General features: G+C 39.6%; 1 non-coding gene and 1 pseudogene across 1 annotated transcript; one reads left to right on the forward strand and one right to left on the reverse strand.

The window, feature by feature from the left end:
• Positions 1-13,610: 13,610 nt before the first annotated feature.
• LOC120098743 (U6 spliceosomal RNA) lies at positions 13,611-13,717 on the reverse strand. Its single transcript, XR_005497153.1, has one exon. It is a non-coding gene; the product is annotated as a U6 spliceosomal RNA (small nuclear RNA).
• A 7,905-nt stretch (positions 13,718-21,622) lies between these two features.
• Ddx3x-ps1 (DEAD-box helicase 3, X-linked, pseudogene 1) lies at positions 21,623-24,224 on the forward strand (annotated as a pseudogene).
• The last annotated feature ends 59 nt before the right edge of the window (positions 24,225-24,283 follow it).

Genomic DNA, 24,283 nt, shown 5'->3' on the forward strand with positions numbered 1-24,283 from the left:
CCTTCAGTCCTTTCTCTAACTTCCCTATTGAGGACTCTGTTCTCAGTCCAATGGTTGGCTGTGGGCATCCACCTCTGTATCTGGCAGAGCCTCTGAGGATACAGTTATATCAGGCTCCAGTTGCCTTGCACTTCTCAGCATCTGCAAGAGTGTCTGGGTTTGATGGGTGTATATGGCATGGATCCCCAGCTGCGGCAGTCTCTGGATGGCCTTTCCTTCAGTCTCTTCTCCACACTTTGTCTCCTCTTCTACTCCTGTGTGTATTTTGTTCCCCTTCTAAGAAGGACTGAAGCATCCACGCTTTGGTCTTCCTTCTTCTTGAGCTTCAGGTGGTCTATGGGTTGTATCTTGGGCAATTCAAGCTTTTGGGCAATTATTAACATATCAGTGAGTGCATATCATGTGTGGGGTTTTTTCGTGTTCAAGTTACCTCACTCAGGATGATATTTTCTAGTTTATCCATTTGCCTATGAATTTCATGAAATCATTGGTTTTGATAGCTGAGTACTAATCCATTGTGTAGATGTACCACATTTTCTGTAGCCATTGTTTGTCGAAAGACACCTGGGTTCTTTCCAGCTTCTTGCTATTATAAATAAGGCTGCTATAAACATAGTGGAGCATGTGTCCTTGTTATATGTTGGAGCATCACTTGGGTGTATGCGCAGGAGTGGTATAGCTGAATCCTCAGGTAGTACTATGTCCAATTTTCTGAAGAAACATCAGACTGATTTCCAAAGTGGTTGTACCAGTTTGCAATCCCACAAACAATGGAGTAGTGTTTCTCTTTTCCACATCCTCACTAGCATCAGCTTTCATGTGAGCTTTTGATTTTAGCCATTATGACTGGTGTGAGCTCCTAGGGAATAAACCACTAACCAAAGAGTACCATGAAGCAATCAAGGGCTGGAGCCCCTTAAGTATCAGAGGATGGCCTTGTCAGGTATAAATGGGAGAAGAGGCCCTTGGTTCTGTGGATTCTTGATGCCCCAGTGTAGGGAATGCCAGGGCAGGGAGGTAGGAGGGAGTTGTTCAGTGGGTGCTGGAGTACACTTATAGAAGCAGAGTGACGGGGATTGGATAGAGGGTTACTGGGGTGGAAACTGGGAAAGGGGATAATATTTGAAATGTAATAAAGAATTCTCAACTGAGGAGTATTGAATGCCTGTGAAGCACCTAAAGAAATGCTCAACATCCTTAGTCATCAGGGAAATGCAAATCAAAACAACCCTGAGATTCCCCCTCACACCAGTCAGAATGGCTAAGATCAAATACTCAGGTGACAACAGATGCTGTCAAGGATATGGAAAAGAGGAACACTCCTCCATTGTTGGTGGGATTGCAAGCTGTTACAACCACTCTGGAAATCAGTCTGGAGTTTCTTCAGAATATTGGACAGAATACTACCTGAAAACCCAGCTATACCACTCCTGGACATATACCCAAATGATGCTCCAACATATAACAAGGACACGTGCTCCACTATGTTCATAGCAGCCTTATTTATAATAGCCAGAAGCTGGAAAAAAACCCAGATGTCCCTCAACAAAGGAATAGACAGAAACTGTGGTATATTTACACTATTAAGCCATTAAAAACAATGACTTCATGAAATCTTAGTCAAATGGATACAATTATAAAAATATCATCCTGAGTGAGGTAACTCAAACACACACACACACACACACACACACACACACACACACACACACACACACACACAAAACCACACATGGCATGTATTTACCGATAAATGGATATTATCACAAAACCTCAGATTACCCAAGATACAATCCATAGACCACATGAAGCTCAAGGACTACCAAAGTGGGGATGCTTCAGTCCTTCTTAGAAGACAGAACAAAAAATATTCACAGGAGGAAATACAAAGACAAAGTTTGGAGCAGAGACTGAAGGAAAAGCCATCCAGAAACTGCCCCACCTGGGGATCAAGCCCATATGCATACAGCCACCAAACCCAGACAATATTGCTGATACTAATAGTGCAAACTGACAGGAGCCTGATACAGCCATCTTCTGAGAGGCTCTGCCAGAGCATGGCAATACAGAGGCAGATGCTTTCAGCCAACCATTGAACTGAGAGTGGAGTCCCCAGTAGAGGAGTTAGAAAAAGGATTGAAGGAGCTAAATGGGCTTGCAGCCCCATAAGAAAAACAGAACCAACCATCCAGAGCTCCCAGGGACTAAACCACTACCCAAAGAATACACATGGACAGACCCATGGCTCCAGGTGCATATGCAGCAGAGGATGGCCTTGTTGGGCACCAATGGGAGGAGAAGCCCTGCCAAGGCTTGACTCCCTACTGTAGGGGAATGTCAGGGCAGGGAGGCAGGAAGAGGTGAGTGGACAGGGAGGGGAACACCTTCATAGAAGCAGGGGGAGGGGAATAGTATAGGGGGTTGATGGATGGGAAACCTGGAAAGGGAATAACATTTGAAATGTTAATAAAAATATTCCAATTAAAGAATAAAGAAAATATCCACTTAAAAATAGATTAATTGTAATATTCTATTTGATACAAGTTTTAACTATATTACTGCATTTATTCAGACTCTCTATTTTTGTGTCCCCCCCCTCTCTCCTCTTTTCTGTGCTTTTCACTCACCTTTATGTTTTCATAAATATTTACTCCAGTTTATAATTCCCCTTAAGATTACTGGAGCAGTGCTCCAGACACACATGAGAAACTATGGATAGTTGCTACCCCCAGGCTGTTATTACCACTAGTCCTGACTTATATAGTAGCATTTACCTTGTACATAGTATCCCACATATGGAGACGTCCCTTCGGGAAGATTGACAAGCGTGACATTATGCTGGAAGTATAGTCATGCCTTTGAAACACGAGAGTTTAAATGCATCATTTCACCCCAGTGATGTCATAAAAATCTCCACAGAACTGAACCGAGATCACCAATAAGACAGCAAATAAAGAAATTATAAAACGGAGCTAAGTGGAGCCTGGAGAGATTACTCAATGCTAGGCTTGCTCTCGTAGATGATACAAATTTGGTTCTCAAAATGCACATTCATTAACACACAATTGTCTGTAACTTGATCCAGTTCTAGGGTATTTGATAGTCTCTTTTGGCTTCTAAGGTAATCTGTATGGACATTCACACATGCACAAACACACATACACACACACACACACACACACACACACACACACACACACACACAAACACGCACATACTCACCTACTCCCACACAACTGTAAAAGCTAAAATAAAAAATTTAAAGGTTAATCCATGAGTGTCTGTTTTCTATGGGGAGCTCCCCCTATAGCATTATTTCTCTCAACTACACCTTAATGTCCCAAGGTCACAAAGGTCTATTAATTCAATATCTGACTACAATTATTATGTGTTCCCCGTTCTATTTCTTTTTCTTTAAGATTTATTTATTTATTATATATAAGTACACTGTAGCTGTCTTCAAACACACCAGAAGAGGGCATCAGATCTCATTACAGATGGTTGTGAGCCACCATGTGATTGCTGGGATTTGAACTCAGGACCTCTGGAAGAGCAGTCAGTGCTCTTAACCGCTGAGCCATCTCCTCAGTGCCCCCCCCATTCTATTTCTTGTGTCACATGTTCAGCTCCAGACTAAAACATACTAGATTTTAACCGATATAGGGAAATACAGTTTGTAGTGAATTTTCATGACTCAATTAATATAATATTCCACATAGACATTCCCCCAGAAAACATTTGATTTGGCAAAAATCTTAATTTTGAAGTGATTCCAGATTGGGTTAGTTTGGTAATTAAAACTAATAATTATATTGTTAAAATATCCTGATCAGCTATTAAAATACATATATATTATATATATATATATTTTTAATAATATATATATTATTAAAAATATATATATACACACACACACACACACACACATGATTTGAGGTGCTATGAGAATGAGAGGAACCAATATCATCAATAATCATGGAAAAAGATAAAGCAGAACTATTTCAAGAGATACAATAATGATTCATGCAAAAAAAAAAACATATCCATGTTGTTGAAAAATGTCTGCTTTACACTGTAGGAAAATACAGTGGAAAAGCCTAAAGAACCACTATGCTACCCACTTACCTATTCTACTTCAGATCATAGAACCTGAATTTTTTTTTAAGACAATAATGACTTTTGAAAAAGGAAGTATCTGTTTCTGACTGTGCTTGATGCTGACCTGGTACCATAGCTCTCTGAACCCAAATCCCATGGAGGAGAGAGCTAGACTCTCAGAAGTGCAGATAATCCTGAGACCTCGGAGGAGACAGCTACTTTTGCTCCATTCCTGGGGAAACTGCCTAGAGCCTTCTAGACACAGGAACCTTGGAAAGTCAAGGTCAGGACACTTTTGGTTTCTGCCTGAGCCCGGAGCTGACAGCCAGTCGTAAGGAGTGCTGACACAACTGAGACCAGAGGCAAGACCATCAATTCTGCTCTGAGAGAACCACCTAGAGCCCTCAGTACACAGGAACCCAGAAGCAGTCTGGGAGAGGACACTTCTGGTTTGTGCCTGCACCCAGATATGACCCCGTCTCACAGTTCTTTGTACCCAGACCCAGCTGAGAGAAAGCCAGCCTCATGAAGTACTGACACACAGGCCTTCAGGAGAGTCAAGCCACTGTCAGAGAGAACAAGACCAGCTAACAACAGAGACAACCAGATGACAAGAGGCAAGCGCAGGCAACTAAGCAACAGAAACCAAGACTACTTGGCATCATCAGAGCCCAGTTCTCCCACCAAAACAAATATTGGATATCTCAACATCCCAGAAAAGTAAGATTTGGATTTAAAAACCACATCTCATGATGATGATAGAGCACTGTAAGAAGTAAATAAATAGCTCCCTTAAAGAAATACAGAACATCACAGGTAAACAAGTAGAAGCCGTTAAAGAGGAAACACAAAAATCCCTTAAAGACTTATTGGAAAACACAACCAAACAAGCAAAGGAATTGAACAAAATCATACAGGATCAAATAATGAAAATATGAACAATAAAGAAATCACAAAGGGAGCAACACTGGAGATAGAAAACTTAGGAAAGAGAGCAGGAATCATAGATGTAAGCATCACCAACAGAATACAAGAGATAGAAGAATCTCAGGGGCAGAAGATACCATAGAAAACATTGACACAACCATCAAAGATAATATAAAATGCAAAACGCTCCTAACCCAAAACATCCAAGAAATCCAGAACACATTGAGAAGATCAAACCTAAGAATAATAGGTATAGAAAAGAGCAAAACTCCCAACTTGAAGGACCAGTAGTGAATATCTTCAACAAAATCATAGAAGAAAACTTCCCTAACCTAAAGAAAGAGATGCCCATAAACATACAAGAAGCCTACAGAACACCACACAGATTGGAACAGAAAAGAATTTCCTCCCATCATATAATAGTCAAAACATCAAATGCACAAAACAATGAAAGAATACTAAAAGCGGTAAGGGGAAAAAGTCAAGTAACATATAAAGGCAGACCTATCAGAGTTACACCAAACTTCTCACCAGAGATGATGAAAACCAGAAGATCCTGGGCAGATGTCATACACAGCCTAAGAGAACACAAATGCCTGGCCAGGAACTATGTCCATCAAAACTCTCAACATGGATGGAGAAACTAAGATATTCCATGACAAAACCATATTTATACAATGTCTTTCCTCAAAGGATAATAGATGGAAAAGTCCAACACTAGGAAGGAAACCACACCATAGAAGAAAACAAGAAAGTAATCTTTTATAACAAAACAAAAAGAGTCATACAAACGTAATTCCACCTCTAACATCAAAAATAACAGGAAAGAACAATTATGATTATTTAATATCTCTTAAAATCAATGGACTCAATTCCCCAATAAAAAGACATAGACTAACTGACTGGATACAGAAAGAGGACCCAGCATTTTACTGCATACAGGAAACACACCTCAGTGACAAAGACAGCACTACTTCAGAGTAAAAGGCTGGGAAACAATTTTCCAAGCAAATGGTCTGAGAAATAAGCTGGAGTAGCAATTCTAATATTGAAGAGAAGCAACTTTCAAACAAAAGTCATCAAAAAAGATAAGGAAGAACACTTCATATACATAAAAGGAAAAATCCACCAAGGTGAACTTTCAATCCTGCATATCTATACTCCAAATGCAGGAGCACCTACATTCAAAAAAAAAAAACCTAAGTGAAGCTTAAATCACACATTGTACCTTACACAATAATAATAAGAGACTTCAACACCCCATTCTAATCAAAAGACAGATCATAGAAATAGAAACTAAACAGAAACTTAGCAAAAGTTATACACAGATATTTATAGAACTTTCATCTCCCATGCTCATGGATTCTCAGGATTAATATAGTAAGAGTGGCCATTTTGTCAAAAGCAATCTACAGATTCAATGTAGTCCCCATCAAAATTCCAAATCATTTCTTCATAGAGTTCAAAAGAGCAATTTGCAAGTTCATTTTAATAACAAAAAACACAGGATGGCAAAAACTATCCTCGACAATAAAAGAACTTTTGAAGGAATCACCATCCATGACCTCAAACTGTATTACAGAGCACTAGTGATTAAAAAGTGTATGGTATTGGTACAGAAACAGGCAGGTAGATCAAGGGAATAGAATTGAAAACTCAGAAATGAACCCCCTATGGTCACTTGATCTTTGACAAAGGAGTTAAAATTATCCAGTGAGAAAAATATAGCATTTTCCACAAATGGTGCTAGATCAACTGGAGGTCAGTATGTAGAAGAATGCAAATAGATCTGTTCTTTTTTTTTTATTTTTATTTTTTTTATTAACTTGAGTATTTCTTATATACATTTCAAGTGTTATTCCCTTTCCCGGTTTCCGGGCAAACATCCCCCTCCCCCCTTATGGGTGTTCCCCTCCCAACCCTCCCCCCATTGCCGCCCTCCCCCCATAGTCTAGTTCACTGGGGGATCAGTCTTAGCAGGACCCAGGGCTTCCCCTTCCACTGGTGCTCTTACTAGGATATTCATTGCTACCTATGGGGTCAGAGTCCAGGGTCAGTCCATGTATAGTATTTAGGTAGTGGCTTAGTCCCTGGAAGCTCTGGTTGCTTGGCATTGTTGTACTTTTGGGGTCTCGAGCCCCTTCAAGCTCTTCCAGTTCTTTCTCTGATTCCTTCAACGGGGGACCTATTCTCAGTTCAGTGGTTTGCTGCTGGCATTCGCCTCTGTATTTGCTGTATTCTGGCTGTGTCTCTCAGGAGCGATCTACATCCGGCTCCTGTCGGTCTGCACTTCTTTGCTTCATCCATCTTGTCTAATTGGGTGGCTCTATATGTATGGGCCACATGTGGGGCAGGCTCTGAATGGGTGTTCCTTCAGTCTCTGTTTTAATCTTTGCCTCTCCCTTCCCTGCCAAGGGTATTCTTTTTCCTCATTTAAAGAAGGAGTGAAGCATTCACATTTTGATCATCCGTCTTGGGTTTCGTTTGTTCTAGGGATCTAGGGTAATTCAAGCATTTGGGCTAATAGCCACTTATCAATGAGTGCATACCATGTATGTCTTTCTGTGATTGGGTTAGCTCACTCAGGATGATATTTTCCAGTTCCAACCATTTGCCTACGAATTTCATAAACTCGTTGTTTTTGATAGCTGAGTAATATTCCATTGTGTAGATGTACCACATTTTCTGTATCCATTCCTCTGTTGAAGGGCATCTGGGTTCTTTCCATTTTCTGGCTATTATAAATAAGGCTGCGATGAACATAGTGGAGCACGTGTCTCTTTTATATGTTGAGGCATCTTTTGGGTATATGCCCAAGAGAGGTATAGCTGGATCCTCAGGCAGTTCAATGTCCAATTTTCTGAGGAACCTCCAGACTGATTTCCAGAATGGTTGTACCAGTTTGCAATCCCACCAACAATGGAGGAGTGTTCCTCTTTCTCCACATCCTCACCAGCATCTGCTGTCACCTGAGTTTTTGATCTTAGCCATTCTCACTGGTGTGAGGTAAAATCTCAGGGTTGTTTTGATTTGCATTTCCCTTATGACTAAAGATGTTGAACATTTCTTTAGGTGTTTCTCAGCCATTCGGCATTCCTCAGCTGTGAATTCTTTGTTTAGCTCTGAACCCCATTTTTTAATAGGGTTATTTGTTTCCCTGCGGTCTAACTTCAGGAGTTCTTTGTATATTTTGGATATAAGGCCTCTATCTGTTGTAGGATTGGTAAAGATCTTTTCCCAATCTGTTGGTTGCCGTTTTGTCCTAACCACAGTGTCCTTTGCCTTACAGAAGCTTTGCAGTTTTATGAGATCCCATTTGTCGATTCTTGATCTTAGAGCATAAGCCATTGGTGTTTTCTTCAGGAAATTTTTTCCAGTGCCCATGTGTTCCAGATGCTTCCCTAGTTTTTCTTCTATTAGTTTGAGTGTGTCTGGTTTGATGTGGAGGTCCTTGATCCACTTGGACTTAAGCTTTGTACAGGGTGATAAGCATGGATCGATCTGCATTCTTCTACATGTTGCCCTCCAGTTGAACCAGCACCATTTGCTGAAAATGCTGTCTTTTTTCCATTGGATGGTTTTGGCTCCTTTGTCAAAAATCAAGTGACCATAGGTGTGTGGGTTCATTTCTGGGTCTTCAATTCTACTCCATTGGTCTATCTGTCTGTCTCTGTACCAATACCATGCAGTTTTTATCACTATTGCTCTGTAATACTGCTTGAGTTCAGGGATAGTGATTCCCCCTGAAGTCCTTTTATTGTTGAGGATAGCTTTAGCTATCCTGGGTTTTTTGTTATTTCAGATGAATTTGCAAATTGTTCTGTCTAACTCTTTGAAGAATTGGATTGGTATTTTGATGGGGATTGCATTGAATCTGTAGATTGCTTTTGGTAAAATGGCCATTTTTACTATATTAATCCTGCCAATCGATGAGCATGGGAGATCTTTCCATCTTCTGAGGTCTTCTTCAATTTCCTTCTTCAGTGTCTTGAAGTTCTTATTGTACAGATCTTTTACTTGCTTGGTTAAAGTCACACCGAGGTACTTTATATTATTTGGGTCTATTATGAAGGGTGTCGTTTCCCTAATTTCTTTCTCGGCTTGTTTCTCTTTTGTATAGAGGAAGGCAACTGATTTATTTGAGGTAATTTTATACCCAGCCAGTTTGCTGAAGTTGTTTATCAGCTTTAGTAGTTCTCTGGTGGAACTTTTGGGATCACTTAAATATACTATCATGTCATCTGCAAATAGTGATATTTTGACCTCTTCTTTTCCGATCTGTATCCCCTTGATCTCCCTTTTTGTCTGATTGCTCTGGCTAGAATTTCAAGAACTATATTGAATAAGTAGGGAGAGAGTGGGCAGCCTTGTCTAGTCCCTGATTTTAGTAGGATTGCTTCAAGTTTCTCTCCATTTAGTTTAATGTTAGCAACTGGTTTGCTGTATATGGCTTTTACTATGTTCAGGTATGGGCCTTGAATTCCTATTCTTTCCAGGACTTTTATCATGAAGGGGTGTTGAATTTTGTCAAATGCTTTCTCAGCATCTAATGAAATGATCATGTGGTTCTGTTCTTTCAGTTTGTTTATATAATGGATCACGTTGATGGTTTTCCGTATATTAAACCATCCCTGCATGCCTGGGATGAAGCCTACTTGATCATGGTGGATGATTGTTTTGATGTGCTCTTGAATTCGGTTTGCCAGAATTTTATTGAGTATTTTTGCGTCGATATTCATAAGGGAAATTGGTCTGAAGTTCTCTTTCTTTGTTGTGTCTTTGTGTGGTTTAGGTATAAGAGTAATTGTGGCTTCGTAGAAGGTATTCGGTAGTGATCCATCTGTTTCAATTTTGTGGAATAGTTTGGATAATATTGGTATGAGGTCTTCTATGACGATTTGATAGAATTCTGCACTAAACCTGTCTGGACCTGGGCTCTTTTTGGTTGGGAGACCTTTAATGACTGCTTCTATTTCCTTAGGAGTTATGGGGTTGTTTAACTGGTTTATCTATTTCTGATTTAACTTCGGTACCTGGTATTTGTCTAGGAAAGTGTCCATTTCCTGACGATTATCAAGTTTTGTTGAATATAGGTTTTTATAGTAAGATCTGATGATTTTTTGAATTTCCTCTGAATCTGTAGTTATGTCTCCCTTTTCATTTCTGATTTTGTTAATTTGGACGCACTCTCTGTGTCCTCTCGTTAGTCTGGCTAAGGGTTTATCTATCTTGTTGATTTTCTCAAAGAACTAACTTTTGGTTCTGTTGATTCTTTCTATGGTCCTTTTTGTTTCTACTTGGTTGATTTCAGCTCTGAGTTTGATTATTTCCTGCCTTCTACTCCTCCTGGGTGTATTTGCTTCTTTTTGTTCTAGAGCTTTTAGGTGTGCTGTCAAGCTGCTGACATATGCTCTTTCCTGTTTCTTTCTGCAGGCACTCAGCGCTATGAGTTTTCCTCTTAGCACAGCTTTCATTGTGTCCCATAAGTTTGGGTATGTTGTATCTTCATTTTCATTAAATTCTAAAAAGTTTTTAATTTCTTTCTTTATTTCTTCCTTGACCAGGTTATCATTGAGTAGAGCATAGTTCAATTTCCACGTATATGTGGGCATTCTTCCCTTATTGTTATTGAAGACCAGTTTTAGGCCGTGGTGGTCCGATAGCACGCATGGGATTATTTCTATCTTTCTGTACCTGTTGAGGCCCGTTTTTTGACCAATTATATGGTCAATTTTGGAGAAAGTACCATGAGGAGCTGAGAAAAAGGTATATCCTTTTGCTTTAGGATAGAATGTTCTATAAATATCCGTTAAGTCCATTTGGCTCATGACTTCTCTTAGTCTGTCGACATCACTGTTTAATTTCTGTTTCCATGATCTGTCCATTGATGAGAGTGGGGTGTTGAAATCTCCTACTATTATTGTGTGAGTGCAATGTGTGTTTTGAGCTTTAGTAATGTTTCTTTTACGTATGTAGGTGCCCTTGTATTTGGGGCATAGATATTTAGGATTGAGAGTTCATCTTGGTGGATTTTTCCTTTGATGAATATGAAGTGTCCTTCCTTATCTTTTTTGATGACTTTTAGTTGGAAATTGATTTTATTTGATATTAGAATGGCTACTCCAGCTTGCTTCTTCTGACCATTTGCTTGGAAAGTTGTTTTCCAGCCTTTCACTCTGAGGTAGTGTCTGTCTTTGTCTCTGAGGTGTATTTCCTGTAGGCAGCAGAATGCAGGGTCCTCGTTGCGTATCTAGTTTGTTAATCTATGTCTTTTTATTGTGGAGTTGAGGCCATTGATATTGATAGATATTAAGGAATAGTGATTATTGCTTCTCGTTATATTCATATTTGGATGTGAGGTTATGTTTGTGTGCTTTCATTCTCTTTGTTTTGTTGCCAAGACGATTAGTTTCTTGCTTCTTCTAGGCTATAGCTTGCCTCCTTATGTTGGGCTTTACCATTTATTATCCTTTGTAGTGCTGGATTTGTAGAAAGATATTGTGTAAATTTGGTTTTGTCATGGAATATCTTGGTTTCTCCATCAATGTTAATTGAGAGTTTTGCTGGATACAGTAACCTGGGCTGGCACTTGTGTTCTCTTAGGGTCTTTATGACATCAGTCCAGGATCTTCTGGCCTTCATAGTTTCTGGCGAGAAGTCTGGTGTGATTCTGATAGGTCTCCCTTTATATGTTACTTGACCTTTTTCCCTTATTGCTTTTAATATTCTTTCTTTATTTTGTGCGTTTGGTGTTTTGACAATTATGTGACGGGAGGTGTTTCTTTTCTGGTCCAATCTATTTGGAGTTCTGTAGGCTTCTTGTATGTCTATGGGTATCTCTTTTTTTAGGTTAGGGAAGTTTTCTTCTATGATTTTGTTGAAGATATTTACTGTTCCTTTGAGCTGGGAGTCTTCACTCTCTTCTATACCTATTATCCTTAGGTTTGATCTTCTCATTGAGTCCTGGATTTCCTGTAAGTTTTGGACCAGTAGCTTTTTCCGCTTTACATTATCTTTGACAGTTGAATCAATGATTTCTATGGAATCTTCTGCTCCTGAGTTTCTCTCTTCCATCTCTTGTATTCTGTTGGTGAAGCTTGTATCTACAGCTCCTTGTCTCTTCTTTTGGTTTTCTATATCCAGGGTTGTTTCCATGTGTTCTTTCTTGATTGCTTCTATTTCCATTTGTAATTCCTTCAACTGTTTGATTGTGTTTTCCTGGAATTCTTTCAGGGATTTTTGTGTCTCCTCTCTATGGGCTTCTACTTGTTTATTTATGTTTTCCTGGAATTCTTTCAGGTATTTTTGTGTCTCCTCTCTATGGGCTTCTACTTGTTTATTTATGTTTTCCTGGAATTCTTTCAGGGATTTTTGCGATTCTTTCAGGCATTTTTGCGATTCCTCTCTGTAGGCTTCTACTTGTTCTCTAAGGGAGTGCTTCACGTCTTTCTTGAAGTCCTCCAGCATCATGATCAAAAATGATTTTGAAACTGGATCTTGCTTTTCTGGTGTGTTTGGATATTCCATATTTGTTTTGATGGGAGAATTGGGCTCCGATGGTGCCATGTAGTCTTGGTTTCTGTTGCTTGGGTACCTGCGCTTGCCTCTCGCCATCAGATTATCTCTAGTGTTACTTTGTTCCTCTATTTCTGACAGTGGCTAGACTGTCCTCTAAGCCTGTGTGTCAGGAGTGCTGTAGCCCTGTTTTCCTCTCTTTCAGTCAGTTATGGGGACAGAGTGTTCTGGTTTCCGGCGTGTAGTTTTTCCTCTCTACAGGTCTTCAGCTGTTCCTGTGAGCCTGTGTCTTGAGTTCACCAGGCAGCTTTCTTGCAACAGAAAAGTTGGTCTTACCTGTGGTCCCGAGGCTCAAGTTCGCTCGTGGGGTGCTGCCCACGGGCTCTGTGCATCGGCAGCAACCAGGAAGACTTGTGCTGCCATTTCCGGGAGCTTCAGTGCACCACGGTTCCAGATGGTCTTTGGCTTTTTCCTCTGGCGTCTGAAATGTGTGTGCAGAGAGCAGTCTCTTCTGGTTTCCCAGGCTTGTCTGCCTCTCTGAAGGTTCAGCTCTCCCTCCCACAAGATTTGGGTGCAGAGAACTGTTTATCTGGTCTGTTTCCTTCAGGTTCCAGTGGTGTCTCAGGCAGGGGTCCTGCCGCTCCTGGGCCTTCCCCCACGGGAGCCCAGAGGCCTTATACAGTTTCCTCTTGGGCCAGGGATGTGGGCAGGGGTGAGCAGTGTTGGTGGTCTCTTCCGCTCTGCAGCCTCAGGAGTGCCCACCTGACCAGGCGGTTGGGTCTCTCTCTCACAGGGTCTGGGGGCAGAGAGCTGCTGCGGGCTGGGATCCGCGGTTGTGGGACTTCCGGTAAACACAGAACTTGCCCGGTCCTAGAGGAATTCTGCTTCTGTGTGTCCCAAGCTCACCAGGCAGCTTTCTTGCACAGAAAAGTTGGTCTTACCTGTGGTCCCGGGGCTCAAGTTCGCTCGTGGGGTGCTGCCCACGGGCTCTGTGCAGCGGCAGCAACCAGGAAGACCTGTGCCGCCGTTTCCGGGAGCTTCAGTGCACCAGGGTTCCAGATGGTCTTTGGAAAAATATGGAACGCTTCACGAATATGCGTGTCATCCTTGCGCAGGGGCCATGCTAATCTTCTCTGTATCGTTCTAATTTTAGTATATGTGCTGCCGAAGCGAGCACAATAGATCTGTTCTTATTGCCCTGTACAAAGCTCAAGTCTAAGTGGATCAAAGACCTCCACATCAATCCACATACATTCAAACTTATAAAAGAAAAAGTGGGGAAGAGTCTTGAACACATGGGCACTGGGAAAAATTTCCTGAACATAACATCAATGGCTTATGCTCTAAGATCAAGAATCAACAAATGGGAACTCATAATACTACAAAGCTTTTATAAGGCAAAGAATACTGTAATTAGGACAAAGTGGCAAAAAAAAAAGATATGGAAAAATATTTTTAACAATCCTACACCTATTATAGGGCTAATATCCAATATATTCAAAGAACTCAAGAAGTTAGACTCCAGAGACACAAATACCCTATTACAAAATGGGGCCAGAACTAAAGGAAGAATTCTCATCTGAGGAATATCGAATGACTGATAAGTACCTAAAGAAATGCTCAACATCCTTACTCATCAGGGAAATGCAAATCAAAACAACCCTGAGATTCCACCTCATACCAGTCAGAATGGCTAAGATCAAAATCTCAGGTGACAACAGATGCTGGAGAAGTTGTGGAGAAAGAGGAACACTCCTCCATTGTTTGTGGGATTGCAAGCTCTTACAACCACTCTGGAAATCAGTCTGGCACTTTCTTGGGAAATTGGACTTAGTACTAACTTTAGACCTAATTAATCCTCTCCTGGACATATACCCAAATGATGCTACAAAGTATTACAAGGACACACGTTTCACTATATTCATAGCAGCTTTATTTATAATATCCAGAAGCTGGAAAAAACCCAGATGTCTTTCAACAGAGGAATGGACACAGAAAATGTCGTACATCTACACATTGGACTTTTACTCAAATATCAAAAACTTCATGAAATTCATAGGCAAATGAATGGAACTAGAAAATGTTTTCCTGAGTGAGGTAACCCAAACACAAAAATACACACATGATATGCACCCACTGATAAATAGTCCAAAACCTTGAATTACCCAAGATACAATCCACAGACCACATAAAGCTCAAGAGGAAGGATGAACAAAGTTGTGGCTACTTCGGTCCTTCTTAAAGTGGGAAACAAAAATATTCATAGGAGGAGATATGGAGACAGAGTTTGGAGTAGAAACTGAAGGAATGGCCATTCAGAGCCTGTCCCACCTGGTGATCTACCCCATATATATATGCAGCCACCCCATATATATGCAAACAATATTGCTGAGTCCAAGAAGTTCATGCTTAAAGGACTCTGATATGGCTGTCTTCTGAGAGGCTTTCCCAGATCATAACAGTTATAGAGGTGAATCATTGAACTGAGACTGGGTTCCCCGTTGGAGGAGTTAGAGAAAGGATTGAAGGGGCTGAAGGGACTTGTATCCCCATAAGTACAACAATACCTACCAACCAGAGCTCCCAGGGACTAAACCACTACCCATAATGTACACATGGACAGACCCATGGCTCCAGCTGTATATGTAGCAGAGGATGGTCTTGATGGGCACCAATGGGAGAAGAAGCCCTTGGTCCTGCGGGAGGGCAAGAAGGCAGGAAGAGGTGGATGGATGGGGAGGGGAACACCTTCATAGAAGAAGGGGGAGGAGGATTGTATAGGAGGTTTATGGACGGGAAACCAGGAAAGGGGATAACATTTGAAATGTACTTAAAGTATTCCAATGAAAAAAAGAAAAATGAAGTATGTTATTTCAGGCTTATGGCACTTTAGTATTATTAAAATTATTTGGATAAAAATAAGGACTAACATATAAAATACACAATGAATTGCCAGTTTCTTAGGGAGAGCTCTTATAATACTATCTGATTCCTCTGTATTAAGGCACAAGCAGAATAACGCAAGAAATACCAAACATATTATTTAGAACTAACTAATTTCTGTACAGACTAATTAAAGTGTCTCAATAAAATAACAATATTAATTTAGCCTACTATTGTATTTATTTCTCATGTTTCTTTCTATTCTAATCCATTGTTGTAATAGATAGGAAATAAATAGGTGGAAAAACAGAAAAAAAACCAGCATTTACCACTTATAAACACTGAGATATATAGTTCAGAAAGAAATGCTGAAGAGACCTGGCATTTAGCTTTAGTTCACCCTATCTAGAGGTATTAAGAAAACTCCAATGTCTTTTCTTTGGACTACAGAGATACTTTGACAGGGAGCTGCAGTCAAATATACCGTCCCCCCCATTTTAAGCTCCAGATTATCGTCTTAATTTCAACTAGCCCAACTTCCCTAAAACGATGTTTTCAGTCAGCTAGCTGACATTTTGCAACTAAAATGAATGATAGCCTGAGAAAGATTTGCGATAAATACTTATCATTTAACTTTCTGTATTCTCCTGGGTTGCAAGGTGTATTTTTAGTCTGAGAAAGGAGAAACAAGACATAGGTAGCATTTAATATTCTAATCTAAAAGACATGTATTGCTGTCTATATTGCTGTGACCATGTGTATCATAAACAGAAGCAGAAAATGTAGCATTTACAATGGATCACGGCTCCAGAAGTTTTCTCATAGTAGGAAAACATTGATCTGGCTGCTTCATAGCACCTGAGAAACTTGGAGTATCTCCAACCTAGCTCTACTGCTTCATATTATAGAAACAAACAAGCTCAGGACAGGACCAGCTGTGTGTATTAATTTAAGGACCACCCTCAATTATTCTCTTTCTGAACTAGGACCACCTACTTTCTGAACTAGGTTCTAATTTCTAAGGTATCTTCTCAAAACAGGACAACAAAGTGTAAAACTATGTGGTCCTGCAGGGGACATTTCCCATTCATACCACAGCAGCACGTATTGTTTCAAAATGCATTAAGGTGTTTTCGTCCTTTAACAATTATCAAGGGTGTAATTAAATAATTTGAGTTACTGTTAACTATTTCATTTGAATCTTTACTGCCCACAAACTTTGCTGATTCTGTACTAGAAGAATCAACAATTGAATAGTTGATTTCTATACATCTACTCATGTTTTTTTGTTTATTTGTTTGCTTGTTTTGTTTTGAATTTCCTGGATAGTGAATGCTGATCCAGTTTGTAAGTAATTAAAGAATTCAGTCATACATATATTTTCACCACTACATTTGCTAGCTTTGAATTGTGAAGTGAATTTAAGATCCAAACTTCTGTATTAAGTTGAAAGTTACTATACTGTATTCTACCTCTAGTAACACAGATGGATATATTGAAGCAATAATATATAATTTTCCTCTTGAATGCAATATTCTTATTATGACTTAAATATGTGATAGTCTATTTCTTTAGTGGTTCTTTATATCTTGGATGAATGTCCAATTTGTAAATGTCAGGTAAGAAATGAAATTCAATAAAAATGCAACTTTTGAATAAAAGAAATATGTTTATGATACTTTAATTTTTACTTCTGATTATTTTCTCTGTACTGAAGATCCTTCAACAACTTTTTCTACATTGCTGGAATAAATATATGCAGATATTGTGCTCTGTGTAAGAAGTTATATACTATTATAATAAAATTCTCATTATTTGTTGATTCTATAAATCCCTTACCCACTTTGTATTTATGTGTTTATCTCAAATATCATATCATACTATATTTATCTTCCAAGTGTTTTATACTGTTTACATTTTGTTGTTGTTGTTGTTCATTTTTTTCCTGAGACAATGTCTCACTCTGTAGCTTTGGCTGGCCTAGAAATTACTATGTAGAACAGGCTGTACTCAGACTCACATAGATCCTGCTTTCTGAGGGATAAGATTGGAAGCATGGGCTACTGTGTCCAGATAGCTTTCAACTAAGTGAAAACAGGTTTTTCTATATATCGTTTTTGGTATTGGAGACATATCATATGATTTTGCATACTAGCCAAGCACTCATTTTTGTAAAAAAAAAAAAACAACTTCCTCCTTTTTCATATGCTGAATCATTATTTTAGCAATTTAGAATATTTACAAAAGTAGAGATTTCATATATTTTTATTATGTTTTCCTCTATGCTGTTCTGAAAATTCAGACCTTATGATTCTCCATCAAGCAGCCATTATGCAAGGAGAAGGATGCTTAATGCTAGACAACAAAACAGTTAAAATTGCATTTGTTTACTGTTGGTTTATGTGTTCATAACAACCATGATTGGTAGCTGGAGGATAATAGAAGGCAGAAAGAGCTATATTTATTGTTCTTCAAATGAATAAGTTTCTCTTTTACCTTGCTATCCCTCTCTTTGTGAGTTCTTTGTGCCAGGTACGTGAGCTAAGGAGGACCAAGATAACCTTTCTAATTCTGCCTTTCAGATGACATTTTTATAATACTGGAATTTAATATAGTTTTAAAGTCAACTTGATGAATCACATTTTTATCCCTGTGAAAAATGCCAGACATATACAACTAAGCAAAGATGGCTCATGGTTTAGTAGGTTTCTGTCCAGGCTGCCTGGCTCCCACCATGCTTCTATTCACGTTGAGGAAGACCATTCTCATACAAGGACGTTGTGATGCAAAGCTGTTCACCTCACAGGGAAACAGAAAGAAGAGAGAATGACAGAAAGAGCCTAATTCTACAACTTCCCCAAATAGCACCCAGCAGACGGAAACCAAGATGGAAAGACATGTGTTTGTGAGGACTTTTCATATGCAGACCATAATAGTTGCTTCAAATTGTTTCACCTAAAAGAAATCCCAGGAGGTCTGCTGCCTAACACAAATGAAAGAAGTTTCAGTGTTAAGAATGTATCTTTCAGAAAACCTTTTGCAGGATCTCTTTTCACTGATGTACCAAAAGGTACCATGGAAACCTCCAAAGGAGGGAGGCAGCTAGTTATCCTTTCTCTCTATGCCTTGGAACATCACTAAACAGCATGGTAATATAACTCTAAAGGTTCAGTAGTGACATTCCTACCTTGGGGGTAACCAAGAGCCCTCTATTGGACTCAAGACCCACTCAAGAAAAGGAAATATATTCTTGGTAGGTACTGGAAATCTATCACATTATTCATTGATAGAAAATTCATGCTTCATGAATGAGAATCTACAACCTCTAATTAATTAAACCAGTATAATACATGAAAACAATTTATAAATATTTGTCCTTATATCTATAGATAAGTGTGGTCTTTACTCCTAATCAAGGAACTCTTTCTTTGTAGTAGATGAAGGTCACTATGGAAAGCCACAACCTGTCATCCTGCAGAATTGTGGAGCCCAGTCCAAATGGATACATTAATAGGACATTCCTGCACCTAAGGTTCAGAGTACATTGTAGAAGGGGCTGAATTATTATAAGAGTCAGTGTATAAGAGAGTTTACTATGTGACTGTATCCCCTTGTAATATCAAAATCTATACCGCCCATAACTTCTCACTAACATGAGTGCTCTAGCAGGAGCTGAAGAGTGATGGCAACACTCAACATGCCAAGTTGAACTTGAAAAGCCCATTAGGCTTCAATCCTACACAAAGAGCTGTAGTCAACCAAGGAAAGCTGAGTGTTGGAAAGAGATGGTCTTCTCTGGGAAAGAGAGCAGCAACTGTTTGTCTAATGATCAGCCTTGAAAGCATATATACAAATAATGCTAAACACACTGAAAAGATTATACTTAGGAACACACACATACATAGTGAAAGAAATGGGCTTTGAATTTGAAAATGGATATATAGAGGAGTTTTGAGGAAGAGAAAGGAGACATAATTATAACCCAAAAACAAACAAACAAAAAAAAACAACAAAGCAAGTAAAAATAACTCTGAGACGTCCTCTTTTGAATTGTAGTTGGAGTTGTCCAAGAGACTCCTGAAATGGAAATCATTACATTTACAGAATGATTGTTTTTGTCTTTGGTTGTACTCCAAATGTGTAGGGTAAGTTTATATTGCTGAAGGCAAGATGTACTTCAGACACAAGGCCCATAGGCCCCTGAGATATATCTGACCTGAAAGTTTCTTCCCTGAAGACTGTCTTTCATGATGCCACATGTCACTATGCAAGCTTTCATAGGACAGGAGGTATCAACAGATCTTACCGAGGTATGATACTTATAAAAAACCACAACCAACATGGCATGATAACCTTAAGGACACAGTACCTGCACTCATACTTTGGTAGTAGCCAATAGCTATCTACTTGGTCTGAAGACACACTCAAAAAGAGAGAAATATGCGATATCTGGAACTTAGTCAACTTCCTAGGCCTAGTGACGTCATGGATCTTGGAGGAAAACCTGCAAGCACTATTTCTAAAACAGCACAATGCCTACCTACATTCTAAATATTGATTCTTATGCCCACAGCTTAGTTCAGTTTTTATCTTCCACCAAGGAAACTTCCAATATAGAAAACAAATAAAAAAGACAAAGCTGTGATTCCTGCACCAACTGAGAAATCACAACATAATGCCCACAACTAAGGCTCAGGGATCATTGTGACAGACAGGGTAGAAGAAATCTAAGAATGACAGGATGTTGGCTGTGAACCTGTGTCTCCTAGAACTATCAATATCCATACAAAACGGATGTCTTAACCAATAATTAACAAAGAGAATACATAGATCATTCTCCACATAATGCTTTGAATGGTATCTTCTAATTTAAATATATGATGTTGAATAAAAAGAAAGTCTAAAATCTAAAATACAAACTATCTCCTCTGTGTTTCCCAACTCTTAAATTAAACATGGTAATTTTTGCCACTGATTAATCATCCATTGTTTTACAAGACAGATGATGACTATAGGAATCACGACAGCCAAGTAAACTGGCAACATGAATCACTTACATGTACATACATGTTCATCAATAGTAGTATCAAATTCTTACAGATCAGATAGACTCTACATAGATAAATAGTTCAATAGCTATCTATGGCCTTATAATTTAAATTTTACTCTGCATCGCACATATCAAGTAAAAATAATGTTAGTGAGTTTTTTTTTTCTGGCTATGAGGACTGATATAAATCATACACCAACACATGGAAATTACAAGATTTCTGCTGATTATCCTTACAAGATACCATCATAAATAGAAACACATAAAATTACACATAGTGTATATTTACTTAATCTCTGCTGTTGTTTTGTTTTGTTTGTTTTTGAAACCAAGTCTTGCTACATATTCTTATGTGACCTTAACTGAAATTCTCTCTTCCTGAGCTGAAAAGTGCCTATAGCACCATGTCTAATTATGATTTTAATTCATAATAAGTAATGAGTTTTCAAGCAAATGGCTTTATATTTAACAAAAACTTCCTTCTAAATAATTTTGCAGGGAATTTAGCTTTTATGTTAAAATACTAATAGCACATTGTTCACAAAAATACTCATAATTTCTGCATGCAGTTTCTATATCGATATCTGATATTTGAAGCCCACAGATTTTGCAGAGAGCCCTATACAACTTGGAATTTGAAAGCCCTGCTTTAGTGGTGGTTCTGGTCTGCATAGCACAGGACACCTGGTATTTGACTGTTTTGTCTTTGTTGATATACGGTGTTCTACATTTCTATAACACCCCGGGAATTGTGTCTTTCTTAATTTTCTATGAATCAACAGTGCTTGCATATCAGTTGTGTTTCAGATTTTTGTATTTAATTAATGTTCTGCCTTTGCGAAAGAGATACATGTATTTTTTTTCCATTCTATCATAGTATCTCTGAGCTACAGGAAGCACTTTATAGTGAACCTCACTCACTTTGAAAAGGGGTATTTGTGTTTTGAATAAGAAAAGAGTAACATGGCTCTTCGAAGCCACAGTTCTCTCTTTAGAGGGCCTTGGCCGTAAAGCCAGCATTTGCACAGCAGCAGAAGACTCCGAATTTTCGGTACTCTTCAGGATGTGGCAGTGGAAAAATGTGCTCGGGCTGGACCAGCAGTTCGCTGGCCTAGACCAGAACTCTTCAGATAATCAGCCTGAAGAAAGTACAGTAAGCAAAGGGCGCTATATCCCTCCTCATTTAAGGAACTGAGAAGCTACTAAAGGATTCTATGGCAAAGACAGTTCTGGGTGGAGTTCTAGTAAAAATAAGAATGCGTACAACGTCCCGCCAGCAAGAACAACGCGAGGCAACAGGATTCTTCTGCGAACAAACCTTTACTGTGGTACAGCTCTCTTGAACAGGGACAGGGGACCACAAGCTGCAAAGTCACTCGCCTTATATACACAACAGTATGCTAATAATCTCTCAGGGATTGGTGGGGCACAGGTCACCCCGCTATCACCCCACTACTTGTCCTCCAGGGACTGGCGGAGAATGAATCACCTCACTAGCATGGTACCGCCCCCTCATTAGCATATTACTGGCCAACTGACACCAGGTGCAAAACCTGCGCATGCGCAGTACCGTTGTTCACCACTGGAGGGTGCCCTCCAGCAGTTTTGGATCCCGGAGTGATTCAAGAGGGAAGTCTAGTTTCTTTGGTGATCGTGGAAGTGGATCAAGGGGAAGGTTTGATGATCAGGGACAGTTAGACTATGATGACATTGGCAGCCATGGAAATAGAAGTAGCTTTGGCAAATTTGAAGGAGGTGGAAATAGTCGCTGGTATGACAAATCAGATGAAGATGACTGGTCAAAGCCACTCCCACCAAGTGAATGCCTGGAACAGGAACTCTTTTCTGGAGGCAATACTGGGATTAACTTTGAGAAATACGGTGATATTCCATTTGAAGCAACAGGCAACAACTGTCCTTGTCCTCCACACGTTGAAATTTTCATCAATGTTGAGTTGGGAAAAATTATTATGGGAAACATTTGAACTTGCCCTACTCCGGTTCAGAGGCATGCTATTCCTATTATCAAAGAGAAAAGAAACTTGAAGGCTTGCACTCAAACAGGTTCGGGAAACACTGCAGCATTTCCCTTGTCCATCTGGAGTCAGATTTATGCTGATGGTCCAAGAGAGGCTCTGAGATCCATGAAGGAAAGTGGAAGACATGGGCGTCTTAAACAGTATCCAATCTCCTTGGTTCTGGCGCCAACGAGAGAATTGGCAGTGCAGATCTAGGAGGAAGCCAGCAAAATTATCATACAGATCTAGAGTCCATCATTGCATGCTTTATGGCGGTGCTGAAATTGTTCAGCCGATTCGAGACTTCGAACATGGATGCCACTTGTTACTAGTCACTCCAGGATGTCTACTGGACATGATGGAGAGAGAGATCAGATTAGACTTCTGCAAATACTGTGTTAGATATAGCTGACTGGATGTTAGGTATGGGGTTTGAACTTCAGATACATAGAATCGTTGAATAAGACACTATGCCTCCAAAAGGAATCCGCCGCACTATGATGTTTAGTACTACTTTTCCTAAGGAAATATAGATGCTGACCCATGATTTCTTAGATGAGTACATATTTCTGGCTGTAGGAAAAGTTGGGTCTACTTCAGAAAACATCACACAAAAAGTGGCTTGCGTGGAGGAGACAGACAAAAGAACATTTCTGCTTGACCTCCTAAATGCAACGGTGGAAGGATATGTCTGCACCAGTATCCATGGAGACTGTTCTCCGAGAGATAGAGAAGCGGCCCTTCACCAGTTCCACTCAGGAAAAAGACCAATTCTAGTGGTTACAGCAGTAGCAGCAAGAGGATTGGATATTTCAAATGTGAAACATGTTATTAATTTTGACCTGCCTAGTGATATCGAAGACTATGTGCATCGGCATAGACCATTCGGGGCATGTAGGAAACCTTGGTCTTGCCACCTCATTCTTTAATGAAAGGAATATAAATATCACTAAGGATTTACTGGATCTCCTTGTTGAAGCAAAACAGGAAGTGCCATCTTGGTTAGAAAACATGGCTTTCGAACACCATAAGGGCAGCAGTTGTGGACCTTCTAAGAGTAGTAGTTTTAGTGGAGGATTTGGTGCCAGAGGCCGTCGACAGAGTAGCTGTGTCAGCAGTTCCAGCTTCAGCAGCAGCCGTGCAAGCAGCAGTCAAAGAGGTGGAGGTGGTCATGGCAGCAGCAGAGGATTTGGTAGAGGTGGCTACGGACGAGCTTTTTACAACAGTGATGGATATGGGGAAATCCACTCCCAGGGGGTTACAGGTGGGGAAACTGAGCCTGCTTTGTAGTAGGTCAACCTGCCAATCAAGCTAATATGGAAAACAGATTTAACTCAACCAGACTAAACCTTGTGTAGCTTCAACAACTCGAAGCAAATTAACAGCCGTGATTCTCCAATGAAAAAATAAACTTTTTTAAAATTTTTTTTGGGGGGGACCTCAGGGTCACAAGTAAAGATGAAAGGAACAATCAGCAGCCCTGTTCTGAAGGTGGTTTGAAGACTTCATTGCTGTAGCTTGGATTAACTCCCCTCCCACTTTCCCGTATCCCAAACTGCATTAATAATTTTATGACTGGGGATCATTTGTTTGTACTGTGCCTTTAACTTCAGAAAACTTTTTTTATTTGATGTCCTGTTTCCTCAGTATTGCTCAAGATTCCAATTGATTTTGACAAAATAAATTTACCGAACTTGAACTAAAATAAAACAAAAAAGAAAAAAAAAGGAAAAGAAGAGAGTAATGTAAGAGGTTGTGTCAACAATTTCTAGGGGATTTGGGCATAGAGCCC

This window comes from Rattus norvegicus, chromosome 19, assembly GCF_036323735.1.
Source record: "Rattus norvegicus strain BN/NHsdMcwi chromosome 19, GRCr8, whole genome shotgun sequence".
Lineage (NCBI taxonomy): Eukaryota > Metazoa > Chordata > Mammalia > Rodentia > Muridae > Rattus > Rattus norvegicus.